Source organism: Corylus avellana, chromosome 6 (assembly GCF_965113065.1).
Source record: "Corylus avellana chromosome 6, dhCorAvel1.hap1.2, whole genome shotgun sequence".
Taxonomy (NCBI): Eukaryota; Viridiplantae; Streptophyta; class Magnoliopsida; order Fagales; family Betulaceae; genus Corylus; species Corylus avellana.
In genome coordinates, this window is record NC_142495.1 from 12,214,500 (window position 1) to 12,231,779 (window position 17,280).

Here is a 17,280-nt window from a genome sequence, read left to right on the forward strand (position 1 = left end):
ATTCTTTTAGCGTAAAATTAAGAGAAACCATATTCTTTCACATAATCTCAAGTTGTGAACCATAAATAATGTTCATCCCATAAAAGCCAATATGCAAGAATTTCTTCTACACAAGCGGTGAGGAGTTTTGATTACATAAATTCCAAAGATGCTCATGCATTGATCATGAGAGCGTAGAGAATGTTAAATATGAACCTACTTTCATATATAATTAATTAGATTTAATTTTTGTTAGTCCTTTAGAAATCAAACTAATCAAGACTTAAATATGATAAAAATTGAATTATCGTGATAAATATATACCTTAATATATAGTTTTAGAAAGATTTACTATTGTTACTGAAGAGTAGCCTGAGTAGGCGTGTGTTGGTAGAGCCGCTAAAGATTTCAGTCAAATGACTCAAATCGACAATGGTAATTCTTGCACATAACGTAGCATATTAATTATGATATTTCTTCAGATCATTTTTTTTTTCCGATTTTATTTATTTATTTATGTTGTGAGGGGCTTTCTATTTTTTGATTGTCATTAAGATGGCACGGGCGAGGACGAAGGCAAGAAGCTCCTAATTCCCTCAATATGAACTTCTTTGCCAATTCCTTTCTATTATCATTGGCAATATTGCTGTGGACAAAATTTTCCTATCCATTGGATTGGAATAAAATTTCTTAATTTAGTTTATTAAACTGACATTAATTTTTAGAGAATGCTAAAAATATATGTAAAACACAAAAATTGTAACATATTATCATAGCCTCATCATTATTTCAACATAAGGAAAAACTCATCAGGCTTCAAAGTGAGTTGTGTTTTTCATTAGAAACTTTCGGTGGTTGCATCATTTCTGCAAGCATAAAGAGTAATGATATAAGGAGGATTATAGTTCTCCTAAATGTGATGTGGCATTTAAAATTACCAAGAAATCAAAATTTAATAATGATTATCTCATATTCAATGGTAATTTTAAAAACCACGTCACATTTGGAAGGACTCTAGAAAGACTCTAATCCTTCTTATATCTAAACTCATTTGATATTTTGGTTTTGAAAACAGTTTTAGACTTGAGTTGTTTTGAGATTATTGAGAATTTGTAACGTTAAAATAATGGCGGAAGTTGTGGAAAAGTAGAATCGTAATGGTAAGCAGTGTTGAGTGGGGAGACAAATATTCTCTTAATTCCAACTCATCATTCATTAACAATAATTAAGCATTAATTAAATTTTGATTTACAAGTCAAGCAAACCGTAAACCTCGATCAAGCCTCGTCTTCTCCGTAAAGAAATAGTGAAGTCTATATATATGAAGTTTCAAGTGGTGATGAAATTAAGAAGAATTAATCTTCATGATCCAAGAAAAAAAAAGTCCATTGAATTAGGTATATTAATATTACCTAAAAATATTTTATGTGTAATTCTAGCGGTTACATAAAACGTTCACAATACCGACTTCATTGGGATGTTACTTTTGTATCTCACTGATCAGTGGTATGAATGTATTCTGTTTTTGTATTTCACCGAGTTGTATGCTTCTTCATAAAGATGATGCTATCAGACACTCACTTTGACATTCCTTGCATTTTCACGTTCTGGCAGCCATTGACGACGTTGTAGAACATTTGGGTGTTTAGGGAGGTAAATCCACTCAACAGGATGTTGATTGTTGTTGGCTGGAGTTGTAAAATTCCAGCGTCTGCTTGCCTACACACAAGAAAAAGATTCAATCATTATATTACAATCAAAAAAGATGAGCAATATTATATGAATTAACAAGGAACGTGATCCAGGCTTTGGGACCGCTTATTCAATTAAATATGTTTAAGAAAATCCAGCTTCCAAGCACCAATCTGCACTATCACCTTAATTTATACTTTCTGTTGCTTTTTCAGAAGTCACCAGCAAAAGATAAAGCAAATTAAACCATTATTATTTTATGTTTTCCAACCAAAATGTGTCCACTGCTTTCTGAGAAGTCAAGCAAATTAACCGTAAATCAAGCCTCGTTAAGGCTATTGCTCTTAGTGCTGTCTCCCTCTGCTCTATAATAAATAACGATTCTAGTTTACGTACACTCATACACTCGAAGATCAACTACCATCATTGTTTGTTCCAGTTGAAGCAAAGCCTTTGCTACCTTTTATTTAACACTTTCTCAGTTTCCAAAATGTAATGTACTCTTCGCTCTTACACTCTTCAACCCATCACTAATTTCATTAACTCTTTCTTCAACTCATTATATATTGCGTGGGTGTCTTTTGTTGCAGCTTCCAATGAGAATTCCACTCTTTTCATGGCTTTTCTTTATCCCCATGATATTCTTACTTTCCTTCTGCTTCAGTATCTTTATGGTGCGCGGCCAATGCAATGACGATCAACAATCCCTGTTGCTCCAATTTAAGAGTAACCTCGTATTTGACAATGCTTCATCCACAAAACTAGTGCACTGGAATCAAAGTGTTGATTGCTGTTTATGGGAAGGTGTAAGCTGCGAGGGCACCCAACTCTTTAGTCTTAACCTGGCCAACGAATCCATCTCGGGTGAACTTCACAATTCATACAATGACTTTAGCTTACATTATCTCAATAAGCTGAGTTTGGCTCATTACAAGTTGAAAACATTTCCTGGCTTCTTGATCAATCTATACAAATTAATTTTTCTAGACATTTCAGACAACCAGATTCATGGAGAGATACTCAATTGGCTCTGGGAAGGTTCTTTTCTTTATTCCTTGAATCTTTCTTATAACTATTTGGAGACTCTAGTTTTGACTTCACTCAGCAAATCTGGTGTGACCCTCCTAGACCTTGGCTCCAACCAGCTCGATCCAAGGGAAATTCTCAGTTTTCCCAGAACAAGCTCAATACTTGGATTTCTCAAGGAATAACTTTAGCTCTGTCATACCAGCTAGTATTGGCAACTTCCTTACTAACACTTATTTCTTCTCTCTTTCGAGTAATAAATTATATAGGAGTATTCCTAGATCAATATGCAATGCTACAAAGCTTATTGTTCTAGATTTATCTGATGGAGTGGCACAGTTCCTCAATGCTTATTTAAGCTGAGTGAGGTTGATCAAGAGATGTCAAAGCCAAGTTTAGGGGTGCTAAATCTAAGCAAAAACAACCTCACTGGCACAATTTCTAATATGTTTCCAAGTAATTCTGGCTTACAAACTTTAAATCTCAATGGAAACCAACTAGAAGGAAAGCTACCGAAATCTCTCTTGCCAGATGCACATCTTTCGAGTTTTAAACCTTAGGAACAACCACATCGAAGATGCCTTCCCATGTTTCTTGAAGAATATATCCATGTTGCACATCCTTATTCTGCGATCTAACAAATTTTATGAGCCCATTGATTGTCAAGGGCCCAATGCCTCCTGGCCAGAGCTTCAAATTATAGATCTCACAGCAAACAATTTCACTAGTAAGTTTCTAAAAAAATACTTTTTAGATTGGAAGGCAATAACAGATGATAAAATTGAGGTCAAATATGTGCTTAATCACCTCAACTTTAAGCAAAGACAAGGTTGGCCCAAAGATGGTGACGTTTTCCAACCCGAGGTAATTGCTAAGGATCTTATGTTTGTGATAGACATTTATTATTAAGATGTGATAATTGTTACCATGAAAGGCCTAGAGGCAAAGCTGGTGAAGATCCTAACTATCTTAACTACCCTTGACTTTTCATGTAACAATTTTGAGTGTCCTATACTAGGAGAAATCGGAGAACTCAAATTGGTACTTATCCTCAACTTGTCTCACAATGTTTTCATGGGCCAAATCCCACAATCTTTAGGAAAATTGACTTATTTTGAGTCACTAAACTTGTCAAACAACAATTTTACTGGTGAGATTCCTCTCCAACTTGCAGATGGTCTAATTTTTCTGTCAGTTCTCAACTTTTCATTCAATCAATTGGTGGGACAGATTCCACAGATCAAGCAAGTTGCTACGTTCCCGAAAACTTCCTATGAAGGGAACAGAGGATTATGTGGCTCTCCTTTGAAAGAAAAATGCACACATGAAAAGCCGAGATCTTCTCCTCCAACATCTGAAGAAACTCATTCGAATTATAGGAATGCAATTATCTGGAACTTCTTAAGTGTTGAATTGGGATTTGTTTTTAGGTTTGGGATTGTTATTGGGCCTCTTATATTTTAGAAGAGGTGGAGGATATGCTACTACAAACATGTTGATGACATTTTTTTCAAGATTTTTCCTCAGCCATACATTAGAATAGAAAATCGTCAAAGACGAGCACACATAAATCAATGACATAGGCATTAGTGATAGATACGAGGAGCTTTACAATCAGGTTTGACCTTTTTTTATTTATTTTTATTTATTTTATGTTTATATATATATATATATATATATATATATATATATATATATATATATATATATAAATATATATATATATTAGTGAAATACTTTTCTAATATTAGATTTGCAAGTGACTTATGAGACGCTCGATCATGGGAACAATTAGACTCTTAAGGAACAATTGCTTTCTAATTGTCTTGATAACATGCCATGCGACATTTATTTGTGTAACATTTTTCAACTATTTTGATGCCTAAAATCGGCACAAATTTTGTAACATAAGTCCGGGCACCGAAGTTAGTCACGTGGAACCATCATTGCGGCTGGGACTTCAACGGAAGTGCGTGCAATTCTTCTTCTGGTTCTGCAGAGAGACTTTTGAACCATTATTGTGGTTTTGGAAATGACGCAGCTTCTAACCAAAATGCGTCCGTTTGATTTTGAGAAGTCAAGCAATCAGCAGTAGCTCCTCACACTTTACGTGGTTTAAGTAGCGGCTCTTAGTACTCCACAGGAAAACTCATCTAATATCAAGTTTTTGCTGATTATTGTTCTCTACATCTTCCTCTTAACTAAATATTGTTTCAGTTTACACTTAGTCACTCGGAGATCAACTATGTTCGTTGTTCGTTCCAGTTGAAGCAAAGCCTTTGCTACAGCTGCTTCTTCTTCTACACTTTCAGTTGCCAAATCTGAGTGGATTTCTGTCAGCCAACGTACACATCAGCTACCTTTAGGCCCAAAATGTAATGTTCTTCTGACTCTCTTACTCTGTTTGAACTTTGAACCCATCAGTAATTTCATTAACTCTTCTTCAACTCATTATATATTGTACGTGTGGGTGTCTCTTGTTACAGCCTCCAATGAGAATTCCACTCTTTTCGTGGCTTTTCTTGATGCCCATGATATGCCTACTTTTTCCCAGTTTCTGTATCTATGTGGTGTCGGGACAGTGTCTCGGCGATCAGCAAGCCTTGTTGCTCCAATTGAAGAACAACATCAAATTTGATAGGGATTTGTCCACAAAACTGGTGCATTAATTATTGGAATCAAAGTGCTGATTGCTGTTCATGGAAAGGTGTAACCTGCAGCCAAGGACGTGTTATCGGTCTTGACCTGAGCAGTGAATCAATCTACCGTGGATTTGATAATTCAAGCAGTCTTTTCAGTCTTCAGTATCTTCGGCACTTGAATTTGGCTTATAACAACCTTTCCTACCAGATTCCATCCCAATTAGACAAGCTCTCAAACTTGAGTTATTTGAACCTGTCAAATGCTGGCTTTACGGGGCAGATTCCAATTGCCAATTGTTACTTTTGATTTATCTACTTATTATTACAATAGCGAAATTCCTTCACTGAAACTTGTGTCGGATTTCTAGGCAATAAATTAGGAGATTATATTATTTGCAATAAATTATGAATAAAATCTGAACTTACTATTTCAGATTTTGGTAGTTTTTGTTCCCTGTTTTCTAGCCTAGAGATTTGCTGATTTGATTTGATTTGATTTGCTAATTTTGTGGCCTTCCTGATTTGGTGGTCTTCCTCTACTATTTATCTTGTAATCGTCTTTCTTGAAATAATAAGAATGATTATTATTCTTCTAAAAAAAACCTTCATGGTATCAGAGCTTCATGCTCTTTTTCTATTTCTTCTTTCTTCTGATGATATCATATAAGTCAGCGATGACCGGCGCCCAAAGAAATCCCACCAGCTCTTCCGATACCACTTCAGAAACCATTCCGCCCAATCCCACTATTCCTCCCACGCCTGTATCTGCAGATTACTATTCCCAAAATTCAGCCCTTTATCTCACGGTTACAAAACTCAATGGGTACAACTATCTCGAGTGGGCTCAGTCCATGAAATTGGCGATCGATGGCAGAGGCAAAATTGGGCTTTGACTGGCGAAATACCGAAACCTGCTACTGGTGATCCTAATAAAAAAAATGGCAGTCCGAAAATTCTCTTATTATTGCGTGGCTCATCAATTCCACGGAACCTGCCATTGGAAAACCTCATCTATTTCTTCCCATTGCTTAAGATGTCTGGGAGGCCGTTCGAGATCTTTATTCAGATCGGGAGAATTCCTCTCAAATATTTGAGTTGAAAACTCGACTCTGGAAATCCAAGCAGAATGGTCGTGATGCCACTACTTACTACAACGAATTGGTAATGTTATGGCAGGAACTTGATCAGTGTTATGATGATGATTGGGAGAATTCGAACGACTACGCTTGCCATAAGAAGAGAGAGGAAAACGACAAGGTTTACATGTTTTTAGCCGGTCTTAATCGGAGTTTGGACGAGGTCAGAGGCCGCATTCTTGGCAGGAAGCCATTGCCCTCTATTCGGGAAGTTTTTTCTGAAGTTAGACGTGAGGAGTCAAGGAGAAAAATCATGTTGCTCAACACCGAACCTGGTTTCAACCTGGAACCTGAGAGCTCTGCTTTTGTGTGAAGAGGTGTTGATTCTGACAACGTTGGGCGTAAGAAACCGTGGTGCGAGCATTGCAAAAAACCGTGGCATATGAAGGAGACGTGTTGGAAGCTTCATGGTAAACCAGCAAATTGGAAGCCAAAACCCAAACGTGGCAATCGCGCCTACCAAGCCACTGACGAAGAGACTCAGGAGCCTTCTATCAACTCGGATGTAGTCCCTTTTACCAAGGAGCAATTAGAGCACTTGTACAAATTGTTTCAATCTCCAAAACTATCCTTAACTCCGTCTTGTTCTTTGGTACAGAAGGGTAACTCTCTTGCTACTGCATTTTTAGGTGTTATTCCTAACTCTGCTCTTTCTTGGATAATTGATTCCATCGCAACTGATCATATGACTGGTTGCTCCAAATTGTTCTCATCCTATAGTTCGTGTGTAGGCAATAAAAAGGTCAAAATTGCAGATGGTTCACTCTCGGTAATTGCTGGGATAGGAACTATCAAACTCACTTCGTTCTTAACCCTCCATGATGTGCTCCACATTCCCAATTTGTCTTGTAATTTGCTGTCCATCAGTAAAATTACCTCTGATCATCAGTGTCAAGCTAATTTCTACTCTTCTTATTGTGAATTTCAGAAATTGACCACGGGGAGGATGATTGGCAGTGCTAAGGAAAAAGACGGACTCTATTATTTTGACGATGGACCTAACTCAAGTAGACGATGTCAAAGTACTTGCTTAAATTCTGTTTCTGTTTCTAAAGATAATAATATTATGTTATGGCATTATAGGTTAGGCCATCCTAGTTTTTCAGTATTTAAAATACTTGTTTCCCAGTTTATTTTAGAATAAAAGTCCATCTTCTTTTCAATGTGAAGTTTGTCAGTTTGCTAAACATCATTGTGCATCCTTTTTCACCCAACCCTACAAACCAACTACACCATTTACTATGATTCATAGTGATATTTAGGGCCCATGTAGAACATCTACGTATTCTGGAAAAAAATGGTTTGTGACCTTTATTGATGATCACACGAGATTAAGTTGGGTTTATTTGATGAAGGAAAAATCTGAAGTGGAAACAATTTTCAAAAATTTTTACACCATGGTACAAACACAATTTCAAAAAAAATGTTCAAATATTGCAGAGTGATAATGGTCGAGAATATTTCAAAAACATTTTGAGCCAATTCTTTCTTGAAAAAGGAATTGTTCATCAAAGCTCTTATGTCGACACTCCGCAACAAAATGGTTTGGCCGAAAGAAAAAACAAACACTTATTGGAAGTAGCTCGGGCATTGCTTTTTACCAATCAGGTACCTAAATATCTTTGGGGTGAAGCCATTCTAACGGCTATATAACTCTTAAATAGAACGCCTAATAAGGTTTTAAGCTTTGAAACACCTTTTGATGTTTTTCATAAGTTTTATCCAACAAATCAGCTTTCTTCTTCTTTACCACTAAAGATATTTGGTTGTACCGCTTTTGTTCATATTCATAGTCATAATGGAGGAAAACTTGAACCCCGAAATGTGTGTTTGTTGGTTTTGCTCCCACTCAAAAGGGGTATAAATGCTTTGAACCCATTTCCAAAAAAATGTTTGTTACCATGGATGTTACATTTTTTTAATTACATCCCTATTTCACGTCTCATCTTCAAGGGGGGAACCAAAACAAAGATTCGGTTGTTTTTCATAATTTTTTCCAAACTGAAAACTCGCAAAATGATCCTTCTCCACCTTTGATTATCCAACCTGAAAACCCAAGCTTTATTATACCAGAAGATAGTGAGTCGAGTTTTTTTGATATTGAAAAGGCAGGTCTTCCTACAATGCCATCTCATGATGTTCATGATCTTATAACGACTAACAAAGGAGAAACATGAAAAAAAACTACAGCATTGGTACCATTTGACATTGTCTACTCGCGACAGAGGACAACTCAAAAGAAAGGGTCTTCCAATCCTTTGAGTTGCCCAGAATCCATAAATCCTCCAGGTAATGTCCTCACTGAGCCTTTACCTCATGTTCAGCCCATTTCATCTTTGAGTTCTAACTCCTCTAGTTCTAATCCTGAGTTCGATGATTCTAAACTTCCCATTTCTGTCCAAAAGGGTGTGAGGTCTTGCACCCAACATCCATTGCCCAATTATATGTTATATGAAAATCTCTCACCTGTTTTTTGTGCTTTTACCTCACAATTGTCTTGTATGGAGATTCCAAATACTGTGCAGGATGCTCTGAAAGTTCCTGAGTGGAAGGAGGCTGTCTTCGAGGACATGAAAGCTCTTGAAAAAAATGGCATGTGGGAGTTAGTTGATCCACCAAGAGGAAAGACAACTGTAGGATGCAAATGGGTGTTTACAATCAAGTATAAATCTGATGGCTCTCTAGAACGGTATAAAGCTCGATTGGTTGCCAAGGGATTCACTCAGACCTATGGCATTGATTACTTGGAGACATTTGCCCCAGTCGCAAAGCTAAACTCTATAAGAGTTCTTTTGTCATTTGCAGCTAATCATGACTGGCCTCTGCAACAGTTGGACGTAAAAAATGCATTTCTCAATGGAGACCTAGAGGAAGAAGTGTTCATGGATGCACCTCCAGGATTTGGTGAAAAGTTTGGCACAAAGGTGTGTAAACTAAAGAAGTCTTTATATGGGTTAAAACAGTTACCAAGAGCCTGGTTTGAGAAATTCACTCAGTTTGTTAAAAGTCAGAGGTATACTCAAGGGCAAGGTGATCATGCGATGTTTATAAGACATTCATAGGATGGGAAGATAGCGATACTTATTGTGTATGTAGACGATATAATTCTCACTAGAGATGACATACTTAAGATGAACCGATTGAAGACTTCCCTCTCATCAACATTTGAGATCAAGGACTTAGGATCTCTAAGGTATTTCCTTGGAATGGAGGTTGCTGGTCGAGGAAAGGGATCGTTGTCTCCCAACGGAAGTATGTCCTCGACCTCCTTAAGGAGACTGGGATGAGTGGTTGTAGGCCAGCAGACACTCCAATCGATCCCAATCAGAAACTTGGAGATGACAAGTAAGGTGATCCAGTGAATACAACTCGGTATCAAAAGTTGGTGGGAAAGTTAATTTACTTATCACACACATGGCCCAATATTGCTTTTGCTGTGAGTTTGGTAAGCCAGTTTATGCACTCACCCTACAAGAAACATCTTGAAGCAGTTTATCAAATTCTTAGATACTTGAAAAGTACACCAGGCAAAGGTTTACTCTTCCAGAAGACCACACAGCAAAACATAGAGGCATACACTGATGCAGATTGGGCAGGCTCAGTTATTGACAAGAGATCCACGTCAGGATACTGTACTTATGTCTGGGGAAATTTGGTCACATGGCGAAGCAAAAAACAGAATGTGGTTGCAAGGAGTAGTGCTGAGGCAGAATATAGGGCTATGGCTAATGGAGTTTGTGAGATGCTATGGGTAAAGAGAATTCTTGAAGAGCTGTGGATGCCGGTGAACATGCCAATGAAGTTGTATTGTGACAACAAAGCTGCCATAAGTATTGCTCAAAATCCAGTACAACATGATCACGCGAAGCATGTAGAGCTTCGTAAGCAAGTTGGGCATGATAAATATCTACGCTCCAACTTGAGGGGGGGTGTCGGAATTCTAGGCAATAAATTAGGAGATTATATTATTTGCAATAAATTAGGAATAAAATATGAAATTACTATTTTAGATTTCGGTAGTTTTTGTTCCCTGTTTTCTAGCCTAGAGATTTGCTGATTTGATTTGATTTGATTTGCTGATTTTGTGGCCTTCCTCTACTATTTATCTTGTATTCATCTCTCTTGAAATAATAAGAATGATTATTCTTCTTCTAAAAAAAACCTTCAACTTGAGAATCCAAATCTAAATATGCTGGTTCAGAACCTTTCAGAGCGTATGGAACTTCATCTTGATGGTGTTAAGTTATCAGCAAAAAAGAAAGAATGGTGTCAAGCATTATCATCTTCACTGTCAAATCTGAGAGTGTTGAGCTTCTCAAGTTGTCGTCTTTCGGGGCCTCTTGATTCCTCATTACTCAATCTTCAGTTTCTCTCAATTGTTCGTCTTGATTATAACAATTTTTCTACTCCAGTTCCAAAATCTTTTGCAAATTTCAAAAATTTGACATCCTTGAGTTTCTCTTCTTCTCGTTTGAATGGAAATTTTCCAAAAAAGATCTTCCAGATTCCATCACTGCAAACACTTACTTATCAGGTAATGACGTATTTCAGGGTTCATTGCCAAATTTCCTTCGAATGGATCTCTTTGAATGTTGTTGCTTAGAAGGACAAACTTTTCGGGGACATTGCCACATTCTATTGGCAACTTGAAAATGATGTTCGAAATACGTCTTTTTGATTGCAATTTCAATGGATTAATCCCTAAGTCAATGGCAAGCCTCACACAATTGCTTTATTTAGACATGTCAAACAATAACTTCGACGGATCAACTCCATCGTTTAGCATGGGTAATAATTTGACTGCAATAAATCTTTCCAATAATGATTGAACAGGTCATATTACTTCCACTCAGTGGGAAGAACTTCTGAATCTGGAGGTTCTAGACTTGAGTTACAATTCATTGGAAGGCAATATTCCAATTTCTCTATTCTCCATTCCATCATTGCAGAAATTACAACTTTTCAACAACTTATTTTCTGGTCAACTCATTGAATTTTCAACTATTTGTTCTTACCTATTGGACACCCTTGATTTGGGCCACAACAACTTAGAAGGTTCAATATCCATGTCTGTCTTTGAACTTCGAGGTCTTGAGGAGCTCGATCTTTCTTGGAACAACTTAAGCGGCTCCCTACAGCTTAATGTGATTCGGACCATGAGAAGCCTTTTTGTTCTTGATCTTTCCCACAACAGCTTGGTGATTGAATATAATGGAAGTAATTCTTCATTATCTACCTTTCCTCCAATTATCACATTAAGCTTGGCTTTTAATAAGTTGAACACATTTCCTCACTCATTGATAAATCAATCCACACTATGTAATCTAGACCTTTCAGGCAACCAGGTTCACAGAGACATAACCAATTGGATGTGGAAACTTCCTTATCTTTATTCATTGAATCTTTCTTATAACTATCTGGAAACTATGTCTTTACTCAACATGCCTTCTTTAGCAATCCTAGACCTTCTCTCCAACCAACTCCAAGGGAAACTCTTAGTTTTCCCAGAATATGCTAAATACTTGGATTTCTCGAGGAATAATTTCAGCTTTGTCATACCAGCTAGCATTGGTAATTCCCTTTCTTTAACTTCTTTCCTATCTCTTTCAAGCAATAAATTACATGGGAATATCCCTCAATCAATATGCAATGCTACATATCTTCGTGTTCTTGATTTGTCTAATAATTTCTTGAGTGGTATGATTCCCCAATGCGTATTTAAGTTGAGTGAGACTCAGGAGGGGTTGAATATAACTTTAGGGGTGCTGAATCTAAGGAGAAACTACTTCACTGGTTTAATTTCTAATACTTTTCCAAGACATTGTGGCTTACAAACTTTAAATCTCAATGGAAACCAATTAGAGGGAAAGCTACCAAAATCTCTGGCCAAATGCACATATTTGGAAGTTTTAGACGTTGGGAATAACCACATTGAGGATGCCTTCCCATGTTACTTGAAGAACATGTCCATGTTGCACGTCCTTATTCTACGATCTAACAAATTTGTTGGGCCCATTGATTGTTCAAGGTCTAATGCCTCTTGGCCGATGCTTCAAATTGTAGACCTAGCAGGAAACAATTTCACTGGTAAGCTTCCAATAAAATACTTTTCTGATTGGAAGGCAATAACAAATGATAAAAATGAGGCCCAATCTCATCTCAATCACCTCCAATTTGAAGATGAGTCCGAGAATATTTATTATCAAGATGTGATAACTTGTAACATCCCCAACCCGTTAAGGCTAGATTTGTCACTTTTTCTTTTAAAACATAAGCTTTGCAAAGATGTATAAGGTTTATCAAAGTGTTTATTACAAATTATTGGAAAAATTAATTTTGCCCCCATTCTGGCCTTCTATTCCAGCATGCTCTTTACCTGAAACAAGAAATAAAACTGATGAGCCCCAATGGGGGCCTAGTAAGTGAAATCCACAACCATAAGCAGTTTTACTCCTTGTCTCGTTTTGAAAATTGGAACTCATAACTACATACGTTCCCAGTATATTTTTAAGAAAACAGAAAGCACATAAAATATATTATCATCAATAAAAATGTCGATAGTCTTTATCTCATACTAGGGCCCATGTATATTGTTACCCACGTATACTAGGGTTGCGCGGTCCTTGCGACCTGGGATGAGATACTGTGGCCACAGCCTTGCCCCTTTGGCCAGCCGATTAACTCTGGGTGCACTCAGCATGGCAAAAAAAAAACACTATGATAGAACCAACTTTTGGCAGAGCCTCTTTCAGTGGTTGCGCCTCCATCCTTAGCATTGGTACCGAGCATCTTTCTTGTTTCTCTTGGGGCCAAAAATACTCTCCTCCATACATGTGCCCTCAGTTTATAACTTTTTTCTCATTTCTTGTACTTCTCTTGATACATTGTAGGGCATCATGTTGGAGCGTTTATTATCATTTTCTCAAAATTCTCGTTATCAACATCACTATTTTCAAAATGTTTCTTTTTCTCAAACTTGTCATGCATGCAGCATAATTCCATAATATAAACAAAATGATCATTTGCAATTTGAGGCATAATTTCATAAATAGCATGTCATGATAATTTTTCTGTAAGGTATAGTAAATTCACTTACCTCGATAAAGATGCTAGAGAGACTGACCAGCACGGTCACACACCTGAATTAATACAACTTAATTATGATAGCCTTAAATTAATAAAAAGCTAACCCTAGAACCCCTAGGCTTCCACTTCTACCCCTCAAATGATTCTAAAGGTAACAATAGATTCCTAGACTTTTTCCCGAATACGAGGATTATAAGTGTGGATTATACACATAATTCTTTGAAAAACACTTTGGTTCCTAAGTAACTATTCTTGGCTTCTTACAAGACAAGTGAACGCTAGTTGATAAATTCCAAGGCAAATAAAAGGATATATATATATATAAACATGGGTTCTTTAAAAGGTGACATGAGAAAGGTCATGAACATGGTGGTTGACAAGCCAAAAGCAATAAAAATATATTTATATATTTATATGAAATATTGATTTCTTAAAGGTATGCGAAAGAAAGCACGAGTTGCAATTTGTTGTACTAACGTAGAGACATATCCTATATAGTATTCTCAATATTAGGCATGGTCTAGGTTTTCATCTACAATGCAAAGCACAAGTATGAACAACAATTATACTTGCATATTTAATTGAAAACATAAAAGAAATCAACAAAGGGGAATAAAATAATTTACCTCAAGTGGAAATGAAAGTTGGAGAAGATGACTCAAAGCTTTGAGAGCTTTGTGTAGTATGTTGTATTGGAGAAAGGTAGAGAGAAAGAGAAGTGATGCTTGGGTAGTGGGGTACGGCTAATGTGAAAAGTGGCTAGGGTTTTGTCTTGTTCCTATTTATTTGGGTGCTAGGAAGAGCAAAGAGAAAGAGACGTAGGGTATGTACGTGTGTTTTCAATCTCAAGGAGGCTAGGGTTTTGTCTTATTCTCCCAACTACCCTTCTAGGCTTTGGAGGTAGTGAGGTGAATATATTTACTTTAATTAATAATAATAATACCAAAATAAGTAGAGGCAATTTCTCTTGTAATACGTAAATTGCTAGAAGGTGATTTAATTCAAAACCGATTTTCTCTCTTAATGGTTCTTAAAGCAATAACATAATTACTAAAGTATAAAATCATAAAAATATCCCATTATAGATACGTAAATTACCTTAATGCTACCCAATTTTGTTTATTGGGATGAGGATGTAATGGAGGCTAGGTTCAAGACAAGAGGATTAGAGAAATCAATGCAGTTTACCGAGTTTCCTTAAAAGTAATATTTTTAAAATTTAAACTTGGAGCCTTTAAGATGCATAGGTGGCTAGGGCTTTTGTAAGTAGGGTTTTTGTAAAAATTTCCTTATAAAGAAAAATCACTTTAAAACATAATTTTGTTGATATATGAGTATTCGAGCTCATGACAGATTTATGAGATTAGCCCATACTAAACCGTTAAGCCAACCTTGTCATTTGAGATAAAAACCTTTAAATCAATATATATTTTATATATAGATATATAGCTTGGCCCAAAGCAAACAATATCATACCACTTGGATCAGGGGTGTTACATATGGTATCAGAGTCATAGCCCAGCCTAAGATGGGGGGAGTGTGCACAAACTCATGAAGGTCACCAGCGAGGACGCAGGGTCGTAAGAGAGGCGATTGTGACGTCCGACATTGCCTGGGCATCGAAAAGATGACGTGTTTATATAGAATATACTCTCTCTAAATGGTATGAGACCTTTTGAGAGTAAACTCGATAATAAAACCGTGCGGGCTTGGCCCAAAGCGGACAATATCATACTACTTGGATCAGGGGTATTACATAACTGTTACCATCAAAGGCCTAGAGGTAGAGCTAGTGAAGATCCTATCTATCTTCAACTCTCTTGACTTTTCATGGAACAATTTTGGGGAGCTTATACCTGAAGAAATAGGAGAACTCAAATCACTATATACTCTCAACTTGTCGCATAACACTTTTATGGGTCAAATCCCCCCATCTCTTGGCAAATTGAGTCAGCCTGAGTCATTAGACCTATCAAACAATGAACTTATTGGTGAGATCCCTGTTCAACTTGCAAATGGTCTTATTTTTCTTATCGGTTCTCATCCTTTCATTCAATCAATTGGTAGGACAGATTCCATAGATTAAGCAATTTGCTACATTTTCGGAAACTTCCTACGAAGTGAACATAGGACTATGTGGCCTTCCGTTGAGAGAAAAATCCACACATGAAGAGTCGGGATCATCACCTCCACAGCCCATGGGGGTGGTTTGGTCACCCCCAAGGAACCAAATGGGGGTGGCTCAAATGGCCCAAGGGGGTGGCTACGGACACCCCCAATGTTTTTGGTTTTTTATTTTATTTTATCTTTCCTTATAAAATATAGGAACAATTAGGTATTTTCAATAATTTCCTTAAGAGAAAACGAAAATTATTGATGGATGGGTCACATTGCATTTTTTTTTTTTTTTTTGGGTACATTGCAAATTTTTAAATATTGAAGGAAAAATTGAAAATCAGGTAAAACTTTTGGGGGGTATAGTGTAATTTTTCCAAATAAAAAAATTAACAAACAACTCAAAATACAAAAAAATCACAAAAAATATAAAATTGATTTCATTTTTAAGTCACATCGTCAACAATACATTAAGGCTATGTCTTTTTCAATGTAGAATATTTTCTGAAAAATGTTTTCCTTGTTTTTTGGTGTTTTGTATGAGCGAAAAACTTGGTCAAACAGAAAAATTTCCAGTTGACCAAGAAAACCTTCTTTAAGCTGTGTAAAATGGTTTTCATTTTTTTTTTTTTTTTTGTAAACTATTTTCCGAGTTTGAGCTTGTCTATAACACATCGCCTTTAAATAACAAGGTGTGAGTGAAAATATCTAATTTCACACGTGATGTTACTGTTTGGGATTGTGCCATAAATCCCAATGATTTTATATTGACATTCAAATGTTTGTAATGAATATATGTTTTATTCATTGATTAAATGATTTGAGCATATGTCATATGAAATGTCTTTTATATGCCTATTACTAGAAGGTTTATCATATTTATTATGCATGTAAAATGTCATAGGATAATATTGAATATGCCTATGGGTGTGAATAACATGGTTATTGCACAAGGTCTTAATCCATAATCTTTGTAATCCTTAAACCTATAATGTTCCCAATTGTTAAATGGAACTGGGGCATTTCATTTTGAGAAAGATTATTACACATCGAATCTTGGTGATCTATCTTGATCAAGTGAATCAGTGACTTCAGATTGAGGTGTTGAGACCCTAACGGTGTGTTTGGCAAAGGGCTTGAAAAACGAAGTGGGCCGGAGCTGTAGCAGATTTGATTGATGTGAGAGAAAAAAGTAAGAATGTTTTGTATGAAAAAATGAAAAAAAAAAATTTTGTAGTTATTTTTTTATTTGAATAATAATAAAAAAGTGATTGATGTGATGTAAAAACTAAGAATGTTGGGGTTGATTTTGAGATGAATTTTTAAGATTTTTGGGTCCGGTCCGGCCCATTCCTTTGCCAAACACAGCCTAAGGTACTGAACAGACCAATGAGTTGTCTTTTCTCAAAAATACCGTTTATAAGGAAAATGGGTAGAGAAGTAAGTGACAGTATCCTTGACCTTAATTTTGCTATGAAATATTTCATGCAGGGATCATAAGTCAATGTTAAGTAAGTCAAAATAATTAAAATATTGTTGCGTAAAAAATGTCAAGAAGACTTGGTTACAGACATATTTAATCCAATAATATTTTTTCCTTTAAG

At 36.3% G+C, this 17,280-nt stretch overlaps 2 pseudogenes; both read left to right on the plus strand.

Annotated features, from left to right (window-relative positions):
- Positions 1–2,342: 2,342 nt before the first annotated feature.
- Positions 2,343–4,275, plus strand: LOC148584888 (receptor-like protein 43; annotated as a pseudogene).
- A 914-nt stretch (positions 4,276–5,189) lies between these two features.
- LOC148584889 (receptor-like protein 54) lies at positions 5,190–15,647 on the plus strand (annotated as a pseudogene).
- The last annotated feature ends 1,633 nt before the right edge of the window (positions 15,648–17,280 follow it).